This window comes from Hyperolius riggenbachi, chromosome 3 (genome assembly GCF_040937935.1).
Source record: "Hyperolius riggenbachi isolate aHypRig1 chromosome 3, aHypRig1.pri, whole genome shotgun sequence".
In the NCBI taxonomy this organism is placed as follows: domain Eukaryota; kingdom Metazoa; phylum Chordata; class Amphibia; order Anura; family Hyperoliidae; genus Hyperolius; species Hyperolius riggenbachi.
In genome coordinates, this window is record NC_090648.1 from 384247860 (window position 1) to 384264737 (window position 16878).

Here is a 16878-nt window from a genome sequence, read left to right on the forward strand (position 1 = left end):
AGCGCTGCTGCTGATCGCAGCGCTGTACATGTAAATACACGGCGGTTTCGCGGTGTAACAGTCTTCTGAGCAGCAATTGCTGCTCGGAGACTGAAGGCAGAGCTCAGCTCCGCCCACCAAGTGGGAGATGCGCACGCAGCATGCGCGATCTCTCGTAAACTGCTGCCCCAGGACTTTACGCCAATTGCCGTTAGCTGGTCCTGGGGCTGCAGCCGCGGCCACGCCCATCGGCGTGACGCGGGCGGCAAGCGGTTAAGCAGGGATAGCAAGAGAGAGACCTGGGTGAATAAATAAAGTGCCCCTAGCACTAGTGGTAATGTGTACACTAATATAGAGTATTAAAAAAAAAAGATGTTTCAATCGATAGTATTCCTTTAAGCAATTGCGTCGAATCGAGGACAAAGGACGGTAGGGCCTCTACCAACGGTCTTAATTTGTAATCCAAGAACTGTGACAAGTTCTCAAATTCTCAAAGACTGAGCCAATAGCTGAGCAAATCGGTCTGCCTGGGGAACAGGACAAATTCTTGTGTACTTTTGGTATACAATACCATATAGGTTTCCTGGGGTTGGGTGGGATCATCCTGTTGGCAGAGTTTATTTATTTATTTATTTATTGTATTTGTAAAGCGCCAACATATTACGCAGCGCTGAACATTAATTTAGGTTACAGACAATATTTAGGGGTGACATACAGCAATATGACAATACAGGAATACAAGAAAACCAGATCACACAGCACAGTATTAGTACAAGGTAATGCTTAGTCAGTCACTGGATGGAGCATGGAGATTAGGCAAGTTAGGTTCACTCAGATGCATAGCATGGGTTCACAGTAATGGAGGTGCAAGATCAGGTAGGACACAAAAGGAGGAGGACCCTGCCCAAAGGCTTACAATCTAGAGGGAGAGGTAAGGACATGAATGGTAGGGGACCAGAGTTCAGCTGTAGGTTTAGAGCACTTGTGAGGGGTAGTAGGCCAAAGTGAAAAGGTGAGTTTTGAGGGATTTCTTGAAGATGTTGAAGGAGGGGGCTGCCCTAATGGGTGGAGGTAGGGAGTTCCAAAGTGTTGGAGCAGCTCTTGAGAAGTCCTGGAGGCGTGCATGGGACTGGGTGATGCGGGGGGCGGTTAGGCGAGAGTTCCAACTCATCACACCTTCTTCCACAGCGTCCCTCAAGATTCATCTTAATTCATAAAGGTGTTTCTCAGTTGGGTCACCTCTGAGTCTACTGTATGTTATTCCATCTTCCAGTTGATTCATACATTTTTATACATGTATACTGGCCAAAGCACGATGTTGCCCCCTTTATCCGAGGGTTTTATTATCACTTCCCTTTGTTCTTTCAACCACTTGAGTGACTTCTTCTCTTCCTCAGTGAGATTGGAATGCGCTTTTGGATAAACTAGGGCCCTAACATCCTGCCTCGCTCTATTGTAAAAAAGTTCCAATGCGGAGCATTGGTTTGACAAGTCTAGGCCATTGAGAAGTATTTGTCTGGTAATTATATGTGTAATTAGTGTAGGCTCCAATCTACCTGTTCACAAGAGAGTGTACAGGGGGAAGATGCCTTGCCTTGGGCAAAGAATGGCCAGAAACATACCTGCCCTGTATGAAGCTCCTCCTAGTCTTTGCATTTGTTCAAAATAGTGTTATTATCTAGCTTGTACAGTCCAGCCAAGGTGGGAGGATCGCTGGAATATCAACAATACATTCTTTATGTAGTTCCTCTTTTATATGTATGTATGTATGTGACTGAAACATACCTTATATTCCATTCTCTAGATCTGATCAGCTGGCCTTGGCATATCTCCTCCTTAGTCACTAGCCTTTATGGGAGTAGGGGTAAGAATACACAGGATAACGGTTACAAAATGGAACCCTTGAGCTAGTTGATGGGTCAATTCTAGATGAAAGTTAATTTTACATAGCTCATGTAAGTTAAGTGTAGTGAGGGCTGGAGAGACCCAAAACTACAATCATAATAGAGATTGTAGGGGAAATATGGGCATGTAATAGGGTGTTACATTTCACACAGGAATTAAGGGAATATTTCTCATGTCTATGTGGTGGGCAGGGCCTAGTGGTGGAGATATGGGATAGCAGGGTGACTTCAGCAAGTGATGGCAGTTGTATATGATACAGTTTGGAACTAGCACTGACTTTTTAATGGACTGCTTTCTGCACTTTGAGAAAGCCATTGAAATGTGGACTGCAGTTCCTGTGACCGATATTGTTTCAGTGAACAAGATCTTCAAAGTTCTGGGAAGGAGGGAAGTGTCCCTGATGAAATAAAATAATTAAAAAAATGTTAAAAGGGACAGAAAGTTGTTTTTTATTGTATCCATTTTTAAATAAACAGAGTATTTATGTGATTTTATACTAATATTTAGTGGGCTTTATAAGGAATATTGCCCATTTTATGTAAGCTTATTTTTATGTATATCTATATGTATATGGGCTTATCCCTTATGTTTTAGACTTAGTTTAAAGAGACTCCGTAACAAAAATTGCATCCTGTTTTTTATCATCCTACAAGTTCCAAAAGCTATTCTAATGTGTTCTGGCTTACTGCAGCACGTTCTACTATCACCATCTCTGTAATAAATCAACTTATCTCTTTCTTGTCAGACTTGTCGGCCTGTGTCTGGAAGGCTGCCAAGTTCTTCAGTGTTGTGGTTCTGTGATGTATCTCCCCCCTCCAGGCCCCTCTCTGCACACTGCCTGTGTATTATTTAGATTAGGACAGCTTTTCTCTTCTCTCTTATCTTTTACAAGCTGGATAAATCCTCCTCTGAGCTGGCTGGGCTTTCACATACTGAGGAATTACATACAGGCAGAGCTGTCTGCATTCTGCAGGAAGAAACAGCCTGACACAGGGGGAAAGAAACACACAAATGATCTCTTGAGATTCAAAAGGAAGGGTGTATACAGCCTGCTTGTGTATGAATGTATTTTCTATGTGTGGACATACTGTACATCAACCTACTTCCTGTTTTGGTGGCCATTTTGTTTGTTTATAAACAAACTTTTTAAAGCTGTTTTTTAACCACTTTTAATGCGGCGAGGAGCGGCGAAATTGTGACAGAGGGTAATAGGAGATGTCCCCTAACGCACTGGTATGTTTACTTTTGTGCGATTTTAACAATACAGATTCTCTTTAATGAATTGGCTAAGAAAGTACGGTATACTTATGATAATTTTTGGCCCATTAAAGGCGTCGTCCTTGTGTATCGCAATAAAACTAATTTGTCTCACGGAAGCTTAGTCTCTTAGCCTTTTAAACTGTTTTAATCATTCAATCAGGGGTGCCCCCTCCATACCCAGTATTTCACAGTCCAGCATTATGCGGAGGGTGCTTACAAAATACTGGTAATTAACAACAACTTTTTTTCTACATTTTTTTTTTTCGTGTTGGTGGGCGACCCAGACCTATCACCTTTCTTCACAACCAATTTACCATGGTGGCTGGATTAGCAACCTGGGTTTGTAAATACCCTTTTTCTTATTTTACATATCCACCAGGGCCGGTTCTAGACTTTTTGGTGCCTGAGGCAAACTTCTGAGGATGCTCTCCCCCTTCCCCCATCCCCCCCCCCTTTTTGGAATGATCGCACAGCACCCGACAATTGGCACCGGATGGTATAGTCAAAAGAAAAAACACCCTCGGTTTGGGTAGGTAGGTAGCCAGGCATAGGTGCCCCCAGTATAGGTAGCCAGGCATAGGTGACCCCAGTATACATTGCCAGGCATAGGTATCCCCAGTATAGGTAGCCAGGCATAGGTATCCCCAGTATAGGTAGCCAGGCATAGGTATCCCCAGTATAGGTAGCTAAGCATAGGTATCCCCAGTACAGGTAGCCAGGCATAGGTATCCCCAGTATAGGTAGCCAGGCATAGGTATTCCCAGTATAGTTAGCCAGGCATAGCTATCCCCAGTATAGGTAGCCAGGCATAGGTGACCACAACATAGGTAGCTAGGCATAGGCATCCCCAGTATAAGTAGTCAGGCATAGGTATCTCCAGTATATGTAGTCAGGCATAGGTATCCCCAGTATAGTCAGGCATAGGTATCCCCAGTATAGATAGCCAGGCATAGGTATCCCCAGTATAGACAGCCAGGCATAGGTATCCCCAGTATATATAGAGAGGTATAGATAACTGCAGTATAGGAAGTTAAGCATAGGTATCCCCAGTATAGGTTGCCAGGCATAGGTATCCCCAGTATAGATAGCCAGCGAGCCTGTGTGCCTCCCTTCTCCATTCCCAGCTGCCTCCTCCACCTGGAAGTGTGGTGCTTGGTAGAGCGGGCAGGTCTCTCCCACATGGTCGGCTGTTTGAAAAGCATGGAGTGACCCTACCTGTCGGCCCGCTTTGCCACTCTAGTCTGCTGGTGTCCTCGGTGATTCACATTGCCATTCTCATCACTCATGTACATCTGCAATGATGAGAATGGCAATGTGGAGCACCGGGGATGCCAGCAGATCAGAGCGGCAAAGTGGGCAGGCAGGCAGGGTCACTCCATGCTTTTCAAACAAGTGACCACGAAGGCAAGACACTTGCCCGATCCCTCCAAGCGATGTCTCCGAGGACAGTGAAGAGGAGCAATGCGAGGATGGAGTGGCGCCAGGTGAGAGCAGGGCAGAGAAGTCCGGGCAGTGGGTGAGCGCTGGGCAGGCTCTGATCACACTGTGTATGGCTGGGAGGTCAGCTGCTTTCTGGCACACTTCTGCTGCAGCTGCACACATCTGTCTATTAATATTATCATTATTAAGTATTTATATAGCGCCGACATCTTTCACAGCGCTGTACATAGTATATAGTCTAGTCACTAACTGTCCCTCAAAGGAGCTCACAATCTAATCCCTACCAGAGTCCTATGTCTATGTATGTATCGTGTAGTGTATGTATTATAGTGTAAGGTCAATTTTAGGGGGGAGCCAATTAACTTATCTGTATGTTTTTGGGATGTGGGAGGAAACTGGAGTGCCCGGAGGAAACCCACGCAGACACGGGGAGACCATACAAACTCCTTGCAGGTGTTGACCTGGCTGGGATTCGAACTGGGGACCCAGCGCTGCAAGGCGGGAGCGCTAACCACTACGCCACTGTGCTGTCTAGAGCTCTACACTCGTGGGACACACAGAGAGGGGAGAGAGACACAGAACACACCTGCAGAAACGAGCGATAGCCAGGAAGGGAGGGGGGCGGTATGCCGCCTGTCGTCAGGATGCCACCTGAGAAAGTGGCGTCACCTGGCGTCATGGGCAGCCAGGGCTGATGGCCACCAATATCAACATACTACACTATACGGGGCTCCTGAACTCTCTTTACTTTATGTCTCCCTGGATAGGCATCTGTCCTTACCAGACCAGCCAGCTGTAGACTGTGTCTACTTTAGTGAAACTGGTTCACTCATCTGCCAGTGCACCACCATTTACAGCCTGTAGCCAGTAAATGAACTTGAACTACTCCTCTGTTTGCTGATGGGTGCCAAACACATTATTCCGCTTGTTTCCTGAAACTCTTCCTCATGGTGAATGGCAGTACTAGATGATATTTCTGTACTGCTATTTATATTTACAATTAAACTCATAAAAAGTATGTCCTGCTGTGGCATTCGGTTTCTCCAACCCACTCTTAATGATAATGAGCTTTACATCCCAAGGTATTGACCTTATTTAAAGGTTACTGCCAGTCCTCTACACCATACCACTGTTTGTCTGTAAAGGGTTAATAGGAGGCCAATTTTCAAAATACTGACATTTCTTCAGAAAACCCTCCTTACATCATCTTCTGGCAATTCTGCTCCTTCCCAATAAATATAGTTCTTTAAGGATAAAATGTTTTTTTCATAATGAGGAATCTGCAGCAAATGAAAAGGTTTCAAATTGTGTCAAAGTAAATACTATTTACAAAGCAGAAACAGCGGCTGACGACGTACCTCTCTGAATTCTCAATTTATTACTGAAGTAAATTCTCTGAACTTCCTGCAAATTGTTTACCATGAAAGGCGCTGCTTACAGATCTCATTTCCAGACCAGCCGCATTGGAAAATGTTGTTTGGCACCAAAAATAAGCAGAGACACTGGAAAAATATTAAAATCTCTCCAGGAGTGACAGGACAGAATACAGCGAGTCAGATTCCACCAGCGTGAGGCGCCACCATTCTCTTCTGCTTATTGAGTGGATAAATTTCAGTGCGAGGCTACAACTGGGAGGAAGAAAATATTACCATCTCATTCAGGAGCCATCAATGTTCAAAGCTTTGGCGCTCTACAGTGGCAACACTGCTGATGAATTCTAATATGTATATTTTAATCTAAGCTTTCTATTTGGTGGCGTCTTCACCTCCCATCCATCACCTGCAGTCGTGTTCACAGTAATAAACACCACCACTTATCTGATTAGTGTTACGATGAAGACGACAATCCTCAGACACTTATGTGGTCAGCGACAAGCATCACTGCCGTACATACAATCCTGTGCCGCATCACTCAGAGTTATATTACAGCTAGAGGGGAGTGATTTACCGTATGTGCTTGCACCTCCTGTGAGGCGATATGTATAGAAGAAAACTACAGACATCCTGAAATACAGACAAGAAAAACAACACATGCGGAAAACTACATATTCCTGGAAATACAAACACTATTGTCCTTACTCTTATTAATACACATTTAAACAGTGCTAACATTTTGTATAGGGCTTTACAGAGTACACAGAACAAGACGCAACTCTATCAATTGGAAAGTTATATTGAATTCATAGAACGCAGAGTGGAGAGGCTGACGTAAAAACAAAATACAGTAATAATATCCTCCCCCTGTGATCTTTATTTCAGCAGCTTCGGACACAGAATATATCACTGTTGTTATTTCACAGTCCAGTCCTGTAGCTGACCTTTAGCTGGACACAGCGGGGGTCATCATCCAGCCGTGTCCCACCGCACTGTGTAGCAGCTATAAGAGATAGAGAATTTTTCAACTCAACATAATAAGTTGACTGTTTATTAGTAAAAGGGTAATAACATAACATGCTAAATGTACCAGTAAATTACCATTCAGAATATCCCAACAATATGCAGCATGTCACATGTCACTACAGGTCAGTGGCGGACACAGCCAGCAGTGGGCCCCTGTGCAAAATTGTAATTGTGGGAACCCCTAAGACCGTAGCGCATCACGGCAAAAAAAGGGCGTGGCTTCGCGGCAAAAAACAGGCGTGGATAGAACCTGCGGCGCCTAGCGCCGCTGCAAAAAAATGGGCATGGCAATGACCGGATGAGGGCGGAGCTAACTGTAACTTAAAGCGAACCCGGGGTGAGGGTTTATTTCCTTTTAAACAATACTAGTTGCCTGGCGGCCCTGCTGATCTATTTGGCTGCAGTAATAAACTGAATTACACCAGCAACAAGCATGCAGCTAATCTTCTCAGTTCTGACAATATTGTCAGAAACCCCTGACCTGCTGCATGCTTGTTCAGGGTCTATGGTTGAAAGAATAAGAGGCAGAGGACCAGCACGGCAGCCAGGCAACTGGTATTGCTTAAAAGGAGAGAAATATGGCAGCCTCAAGATTATTCTCACCTCAGGTTCCCTTGAAAAGTGCAACGCAAAGACAGTGGGCCCAAGTTTTGGTGACCCTTTCCCCAGAAAATTCACATAATTGTGCAGGTTTTCTCAAGAAAATACACATCATGTCGGCAGATATGCCCAGAAAATACGTGCAATCATGTCGGCAGATATGCCCAGAAAATACGTGCAATCAAGTCGGCAGATATGCCCAGAAAATACGAGCAATCAAGTTGGCAGATATGCCCAGAAAATACGTGCAATCATGTCGGCAGATATGCCTAGAAAATACGTGCAATCATGTCGGCAGATATGCCCAGAAAATACGTGCAATCATGTCGGCAGATATGCCCAGAAAATACGTGCAATCAAGTCGGCAGATATGCCCAGAAAATACGTGCAATCAAGTCGGCAGATATGCCCAGAAAATACATGCAATCATGTCGGCAGATATGCCCAGAAAATACATGCAATCATGTCGGCAGATATGCCCAGAAAATACATGCAATCATGTCGGCAGATATGCCCAGAAAATACGTGCAATCATGTCGGCAGATATGCCCAGAAAATACGTGCAATCAAGTCGGCAGATATGCCCAGAAAATACGTGCAATCAAGTCGGCAGATATGCCCAGAAAATATGTGCAATCAAGTCGGCAGATATGCCCAGAAAATACGTGCAATCAAGTCGGCAGATATGCCCAGAAAATATGTGCAATCAAGTCGGCAGATATGCCCAGAAAATACGTGCAATCATGTCGGCAGATATGCCCAGAAAATACGTGCAATCATGTCGCCAGATATGCCCAGAAAATACGTGCAATCATGTCGGCAGATATGCCCAGAAAATACGTGCAATCATGTCGGCAGATATGCCCAGAAAATACGTGCAATCATGTCGGCAGATATGCCCAGAAAATACGTGCAATCAAGTCGGCAGATATGCCCAGAAAATACGTGCAATCATGTCGGCAGATATGCCCAGAAAATACATGCAATCATGTCGGCAGATTTGCGCAGAAAATACATGCAATCATGTGGCAGACCTGCCCAGAACATACACCTGCTAATATAAATAAAAAAACAAAAAAACATTTACTCACCTGCAGCAGCAGACCTCCTGTCCCAGCCTCCATCCGGCGCGCAGCTCCCATGGGTGGTTGGGTGGGTTGGTAGCCTGGTGGGTGAGTGGGTGGGTTGGTAGCCTGGTGGGTGGGTGGGTGGGTAGGTAGCCTGGAGGGTAGGTAGCCTGGTGGGTGGGTTGGTAACTAGCCCGGTAGGTAGCCTGGTGGGTGGGTAGGTAGGTAGCCTGGTGGGTGGGTGGGTAGGTAGGTAGCCTGGTGGGTGGGTAGCCGGGTGGGTGGGTAGGTAGCCTGGTGGGTGGGTTGGTAACTGGTTAGGTAGGTAGCCGGGTGGGTAGGTAGGTAGCTTGATGGACTTGATGGACGGATGCCTTTTTTCAACCAAACTATGTAACTAATGTCACAGCTTAAATAATGTTTCCTGTATCATGCCGCCTGTATAGTGCAAATAATTACACACAGAATAACTCTAGGTAAGCTCAAACTGTACACCTGTGCAAGCACTAAACCACTACCACCAGTGAGAAAAACTGTACAGCATGATAAATGGAATAAGGTTTACATAACTGCAACTCCTGTGGCCCATCACATGGTGTCCTTCAATACTTTGCCAGCCTATTCTACTCTCCCTGCCGCAGCTCTAAACTATACAGCCTAATGTCGTATAAAAGCTAAAATCGCCACACAATTACCCCAGGAGCCTAGTAATAACTGTCAAACAAGAAAGTGCCAAAGCTAGACTGCTACTTAACATCAAGAAGTCATGTCATCTGTTCTAATGAACCATCTGCACATAGATATGGGGGAGGAGTAGACACTAACATATTTCATTTTCCTGGGATCAAAGATCTCTGCAGATGGTGACTGCAGTCATGAGATGAAGAGACGCTTTTTGGTTGGGAGGAAAGCTATAGCAGATTTGGACAAGATACTAAAGTATCGAGATGTCACTTTACCAAAAAAGATCAGGATCGTAACATAGGGCTGTGATCCAAGTAGTAACAGGGCTGTGAAAGTTGGACTTTATATAAGGCCATGTGTAGAAAAAGTGGGTGTGCAGAAAACTACTAAGTTCCCTGAATTGCTAGACTTTCTAACCATTTAAAGGGACTCCGAGCAGTGCAGAAACTATGGAAAGATGCATACCATTTTGAAGGTCTCTTTCTCCTCTTTCCAACGATATATAAACCGCCTTACGCCTTTTAGTTTTCGCTATTTTCGCAATCGAAATCGCGGCCACCGCAAAAATATTGAAAACTAAAAGGCGTAGGGCAGCGGTTTATATATCGTTGGAAAGAGGAGAAAAAGCGCTTCAAAATGGTATGCATCTTTCCATAGTTACTTGTATTACACAGGACGACTTTTCCCCAAAGTCGGCAGCTGAATGGAGCGACTTTTGGGGAAAAGTCGTCCTGTGTAATACAAGTAACTATGGAAAGATGCATACCATTTTAAAGCTCTCTTTCTCCTCTTTCCAAAGACACATAAACCGCCGCCCTACGCCTTTTAGTTTTCGTTATTTTCAGCGATTTCAAAAATAGCGAAAACTAAAAGGCGTAGGGCGGCGGTTTATATATTGTTGGAAAGAGGATAAAGAGAGTTTCAAAATGGTATGCATCTTTCCATAGTTACTGCACTGCTCGGAGCCCCTTTAATACTTAAATAAAGCTATAGTGTTCACTAGAAGTGTTAATACTATAAAAGTCAAATACTTTGGTTACATAATGAGAAGACCACCAGATTCTTTGGAGAAATCCTTGGTGCTTGGAAAAATTGAGGGCAAAACAAAAAGAGTAGTGCAGAGAATGTCAACAGACAGCATATGTAAAGCTATGAACATGCCTATGCAACAGCTGAAAAAACAGTAACTGAAAGACACCTCTGGCATGCAAAAGTACATATGATCTTGAAGAGTCGGAGTCGACTAAATGAATGAAGAGAGCAAGAAATAAAACAAACTTTACATGCAACTCCACTCACACCCGGGCACATAGTTTCCCCAACAAAGGTAGCTTAATTTTTTTAAAGGGACATGGAGCAGTCATTAAAAATGAAATTTTGACTTACCTGGGGCTTCCTCCAGCCCACCGTAGACCGCGATGTCCCTCGGCATCCTCCTGACTCCTCTCCTGGTCAAGGCTGGCAGCTCAGTTATTTTACGACTTCGGCCTGAAGTTGTCAGGGCTGCTTTCATTTTTAATGACTGCTCAGGTTCCCTTTAATAGATATTGTTTACATTTTTTTAATCAAACCTATTATAATGTCAGTGAGACAGGGGTCACACTTAACCAAATCCACAGTGTTTTGTCACAAACAAAAAAACGCACGCGTAATCACACGTAATGATAGTCTATGGTGCTGCTGCATTTTACGGAGGCATTTGCGATTTTGCATAGGGTTAAAAAAGGCACAACCTGCATTACTTTCCCACACAACACATGCGGTTTTCCATTGAAGTTACGGCTACTGTTAAAAAAAAATGCTTGTGGGGACTCACCTGCGATTCCCACAGTTGCAAATGTGATCCCTCCCTGAATGTATTCTTGCTTTTAGAATTACTGAAATCAATAGACTTTCTGCATAACTAGTTGATCTTCAGCCAGGGCCAGATTTACCATAAGGCACTGTAGGCACTTGCCTACAGGCGTCCGATGATGGAAAGGCTGCTTACTCCCCTCCCCTAGTGCCTCTCCCCCTCCTTCTCTATGCAGATTCCCAAGCACAACATAAATGAGAGGTCACTCACCCTGCCCTTAGCATTCCACTATTGAGATCTCCCTTCACTTGGGGGCACCACTAGCTACTTAATACTGAGGGTACCTATGGCTACCTTATGCCAAAGGAAAACCTGTAGCTGTGACGGGCAAGGGAAGTAAGGGAGAAGTGACAACTGGGACAGCCAGCACACTTGCAGTGCGGATCAGTGGGGGTTTATAGGTTCATTGTGGGTGAACTTTAGGGTTCCAGGACATCTGTGCTTATAGGCTCCTGTGATGTAAATCCGGGGTTGTCTTCAGCATTTTTAGCCAGGCTGGTTAATACATTTCCTATGCATGTTGAAAATTGTTGCCCCCTTTTGTGTTATGCCAGTGCCACCTCAGCTTGCCAAACAGGCCCACTCCTGGAAACAGAACAGAAAAGTATCAGAGAGGACTTAATAAACTATGGCCAAGCGAGTGCACACCATGGCTTCCTGTTGATGGCAAGCAATGGTAATGCTACAATTGCTCAGGATGAAAACCTGGACATGAGCTACCCTCCAGACATAACTAAACTACACACATAATTTGCCTTTGAGGTGTTTATTGAAAGAAGCTGAAAAACAAGGTCAGGAATTATGATCACATTGTACCTGATAAACAAATGCCCAAGCAGCTACTAAATCTTTTACACATCTCCCCAGAATCTCAAACAGTTTCCCCAAGTCTGCTGTAAAGTTACACAGACAACCACAGCACATTCCTTGTGGCAAAAATGTAGTAGTCGTATTACTTGTTGTTTAAAAAAAATAATTGTAGGTATGACTTGTTATAGCATATCGAGTATTATAATACTACATCAGTGTTCTCCCCAGACTCTTTTAGCCGGGTGCTCCACCCGGCTATTTTTGGTGAACACCCGGCTGTCACCGGCTCACCTCCTCCTATGGTGTAAGCAGAGTTGCGCACAGAAGCACTGGTCCTGCATTCTCTCATATTGCCCCACCCGGCTACTTTTTCATGCCACCCAGCTGGAAAAAATTTCTGGGGAGAACACTGTACATTAATTATATACCATATCATCCATAGTGCAGAATACAAAGGATTTTATGTCTCTACATGATGTTGCCAAAAGAAGACATCCTGAATATACTTGTGATAAAATGCGGAAAAGCCGCCGCGTGTACTGGCGGCAAGGCGGCTGATTCCGCGTCCAGCGCGGCGGTTTGCACGCAGCAGCGTGCGTCTGGTGTGGCTGGGCCTGTTAGTTCACACAGGCTGAGGAATACGAGCGCGCGCTGAGAGGCAGAATCTTTATGACAAACAAGCAGGGATCAGCTGACCAGGTTGGTCAGCTGACCTCAAAGCAAGTGGCTATTGGTTGATCGCTGATGGGTGGCGCCGGAGAGCGCCGCGCTATATATAGTCACTGCTGGTCAGTCTCAAGTTGTCTGCCGTTGCGAACACTTACGTGGAAGCACTCAGACCTTAGTCAGATCCTACAGTGTGTTAGAACCAGGAGGACCTGGGAATTCACACTGAGCCAGATTACTTCTGTTATCATTGTGTTATACTTCAGACTAGTTCCAGGGTGTCGAGACCACGGACCTCACACCCAAGATTAGGGACTTTGTGTCATCATTGTGTTATACTTCAGACTAGTTCCAGGGTGTCGAGACCACGGACCTCACACCCAAGATTAGGGACTTTGTGTTATCATTCTGTTATACTTCAGACTAGTTCCAGGGTGTCGAGACCACTGACCTCACACCCAAGACTAGGCATTGTTTGATATCTGTTATGACCTATTGCTTTTCTGACTATCCCTCTGCTTTCTGATTCGGTACCTACGCATATCTTATTATCTGTTGCCAACCCTGCCTGCCTTTGGATACCAAATCAGCCTTCTGTCTCTGTACCTTGTCTGTCCGTGTGTTGCCAACCTGGCCTGCCCGACCTTGAGAGCTATCTCTCACCTTAAGAGATAGTCTCCAGACCTGCTAGTGACATCCACCTTTCAGGTGTCACTCACTCACTGGTCTTTCCTAATTTCAGCCTGGGACTCCACCCCTTTGGAGGTCTCAGGCTGCTGGAGGGTTTTTGCACTTCTCAGAAGACAGTATCGCCCATACTGCCAAAGACCACCTGCTCCTCGGGTGGTCTTATTTAAAGTCTTTACTGTTGCACCAAACACTCACATTATAAAGTTGTCCAGAGGTTAGTTATACTTAGATTATCGGTGATTCTGCAGATCACCAATAATCGGTATAATCTGTATTCTTGGTGATACTGCAGATCACCAATAATCAGATTCTCTCTGTGTGCTGACACCGATCGTTACAATACTATAGTAATGCTATGAGTGTAATAGCATCATGGCTTTCTAACTTATGAAGTACATGTAAAAATCATACAGTGCGCTATGTATGAATAATGCTCTATATTCTTGTTGCCCAGCAATCATTCAGACTCTTTTGTAACTATAAGTATAACGTTTGATTTTAACCAGCTAGAAGCTCATTTGTTTCTTTGGGGTTTCATAGTTACAATAAGTCAGTGTACAGCTCACATCCATGTAAATTTGCTGTCCCATCAAGATAGCAACACACCGCTGGCAAATGCAAATGTGAGTACTACCGAAGTGAAGAATGTCAAAATTCCATGTAAATTATTTCCCAGTGCTGCCTTCAGTCTCTTGGGCATGCAGTTCGCTAGAGCTTCGCAGGTTGCCGCTAGAATCCTCTTCCACTCCTACATGATGAAGCTGAAGAGACTCAGAGACGAGTACTTACCCGGGGCTTCCTCCAGCCCTATAAGCATGGAAGTGTCCCTCGTCATCCTCCTTAGCGCCACCGTTCTCCCGCAGTCAACCCCCGGTAAGCGGCTCAGTCGGACTCAGTCTGACTGAGTGAAGGTCCAGAAGGTTCAGAAGGTCCGCGCATGTGCAGAAGGTCAATCGCTGACGTCACTGAGCCGCTTACCGGGGCTCACCATGGCTGAATGGACATTGTAGGAGGACGGTGAAGGACACAGCCATGCTTGTGGGGATGAAGGAAGCCCCGGGTAAGTAAAAAAAACTGTACTGAGACTCTTCTCTAAGTCTCTTTAAAATATCCTGAAACCATGGTATTAGTCTGAAATCTTTGCCTTGGTCATAGCAGAGCATCTCAGGGACTGCCGAAGGGTTGCTGAAAAATCTGACATTTGCAGGATGATCTGGCTCCCACCAGTTTACAACTGCACTTTACCAAGTGTACAACTAGCCCCTCAATACTTTTCCAAACCCAGGTTTATCAGCCTTCAACATTTATCCTTGCACCACCCCAGTAGCAGACTCCAACTGATAACATCCAATGATCCCACAATCCTGATGTATCCTCTGTCGTTTCTTATTCTGTGCGCTGGAGCTCAGGCTGTCTCAATGGCTTAACATGTTAACTTTACCTCATCCCATAAAAATTCTCCCAACAGTTAACATACTACCCTCTTGATCACTGCTGCCCCAGCATTGTAACCCACTGCATACCCCATTCCTGTACTAGTCATATCTACACACATTTCCCATTTCTACAGCATTTATCACATACAGTACTCTCTCTCTCTTATATACACTGTATCTGGCATTAATGCGATGTGCTGCGCGGCGTACTATTACAGCTCGCTGCGGTATAATTGGAATTAATCAGCGATATATCATCTCCCATTTAACACCAGGAACGGCCGAGCTCAGCACTGAATGGAGCCAATTGTTATTTAATGGTTTCTGACTAATAGCTTATAAATGGGAATCCGTCTCAGAGGTAGTGGCTACATTACCGTCTTCACTTCATTTAACAATATCTGAAATTGCACACTTTAATTAAAATCCACATTACACTGATAAGATGTCCAACGTCTATCTTTTCCAGGCCTTGGCTGTAGAGAATTGCTGCACCCCACCTTATTTACTTCTGTTCCCCTCTAATTTAATTCCTTTTCCTCTTAACCAGGCATGAGACTGCTACAATCTTCAGTTCGGACCAGAATACCTGCACAGGTACAGAGGGATTGCAGCATTTAACAGATGTGGCCAAATAAGCAGAGGGAAGGATGCATAAAGGCAACAGCTTCACATGTTTCTGCTGAGCTATTGAAGCAATTATCATCATCAAAACTGTGGTAGAAGAGACAGTTAGGTAGGCTGCAAGCTGGACTGACTTCTGGATGACAATCCTTAATCTCTCATTTCTGTCTTGATACAGACACAAACTTTTTTCACCAGTATGAGACTAATACTTCAAAGTAAAGTGACAATTTCATAGATTATATTTCAACAGTCACGGTGGCGTAGTGGTTAGCTCTCTCGCCTTGCAGCACTGGGTCTCTGGTTCGAATCCCAGCCAGGGCACTATCTGCAAAGAGTTTGTATGTTCTCTCCGTGTCTGCGTGGGTTTCCTCCGGGCACTCCAGTTTCCTCCCACACTCCAAAAACATACGGATAAGTTAATCGGCTCCCCCTAAAAATTGGCCCTAGACTGCAGTACTTACACTACATAATATAGACATATGGCAATGGTAGGGATTAGATTGTGAGCTCCTTTGAGGGACAGTTAGTGACAAGATATATATATACATTGTACAGTGCTGCGTAATATGTTGGTGCTATATAAATACTAAATAATAATAATAACAGTCTAAAATGATGCAACCTGCCAAAGCAGATATTTTGCATAAATAACAGAGAGTGGTACAAAAAACAAGAATCAGGCAGGTGTTCCAGGGATGCCTAAGAGTGGGAAGATGTAAAAAAAAAATGAGTGATGTGTTTTTGCCTTACACATACAATAGTTTACTGAAACGTACATAGAATTTAACACTTCAGCAATTCAGTGTGAGCTGGTGCTTTACAGAGATCAGATATTTTGGTACTCTGCAGAGGTTTACCAAGATTTGCTACCCTCAGAAATTAATTAACATGTGGTACTCCACAGAGGTGCATTGAACTACGGTACGCTACAGAGATTTACTGAGACTTGGTACTCTACAGGAGGAGTTCAAAGTTATTTGAAGCCATACAGAGATTCACTGAGATTTGGTAATCTGCTGGGTCTCACTGAGTCTGGTATTTTATGGTGAAGTTCACTGAGATTTGGTACTCTACAAAGACAGATTCGCTGACCTTTGGTATTCAAAATATTCTGTGAGCTTTGCTGTGCTGCAGAGGTTCACTGTCAGATGATACTCCCTACAAAAGGCTCACATATTTGGTGCTCTTTAGATATTCACTAAGACCTTGTTCTCTGCAGAAGATAAAAACATATTAATAATCTATGGATATTCAGTGAAATTTGGCACTCTTAATGAAATGTAGTACTCTATACAGAATATAGAGATTCACGGACATGGTTCCCTAAAAGAGGTTCTCTAAGATTTGGTACTCTACAGAGGTTTGCTTTGATTTAGTAGTTTACCAAAGTTTAATGAGATTTGATACTTGAATTAGGGTTTACACTAATCCAAGGACTGCTGGATAAAATTTGATCTTTA

General features: G+C 44.2%; 1 protein-coding gene and 1 long non-coding RNA gene across 3 annotated transcripts in view; one reads left to right on the forward strand and one right to left on the reverse strand.

Annotated features, from left to right (window-relative positions):
• LOC137564058 (uncharacterized) overlaps nucleotides 1–16878 on the reverse strand; it is a 265554-nt gene that overhangs the window by 166099 nt on the left and 82577 nt on the right. The window lies entirely within an intron of this gene.
• LMO3 (LIM domain only 3) overlaps nucleotides 1–16878 on the forward strand; it is a 157038-nt gene that overhangs the window by 47280 nt on the left and 92880 nt on the right. Inside the window, exon 1 of one of the 2 annotated variants that reach the window (XM_068277378.1) lies at nucleotides 15368–15388. The exons of the other annotated variant lie outside the window; for it this stretch is intronic. The gene's annotated coding sequence lies outside the window, so the exon portion shown is untranslated. Of the gene's footprint in view, nucleotides 1–15367; nucleotides 15389–16878 lie in introns of those variants that run through there. 2 annotated transcript variants of the gene reach the window in all.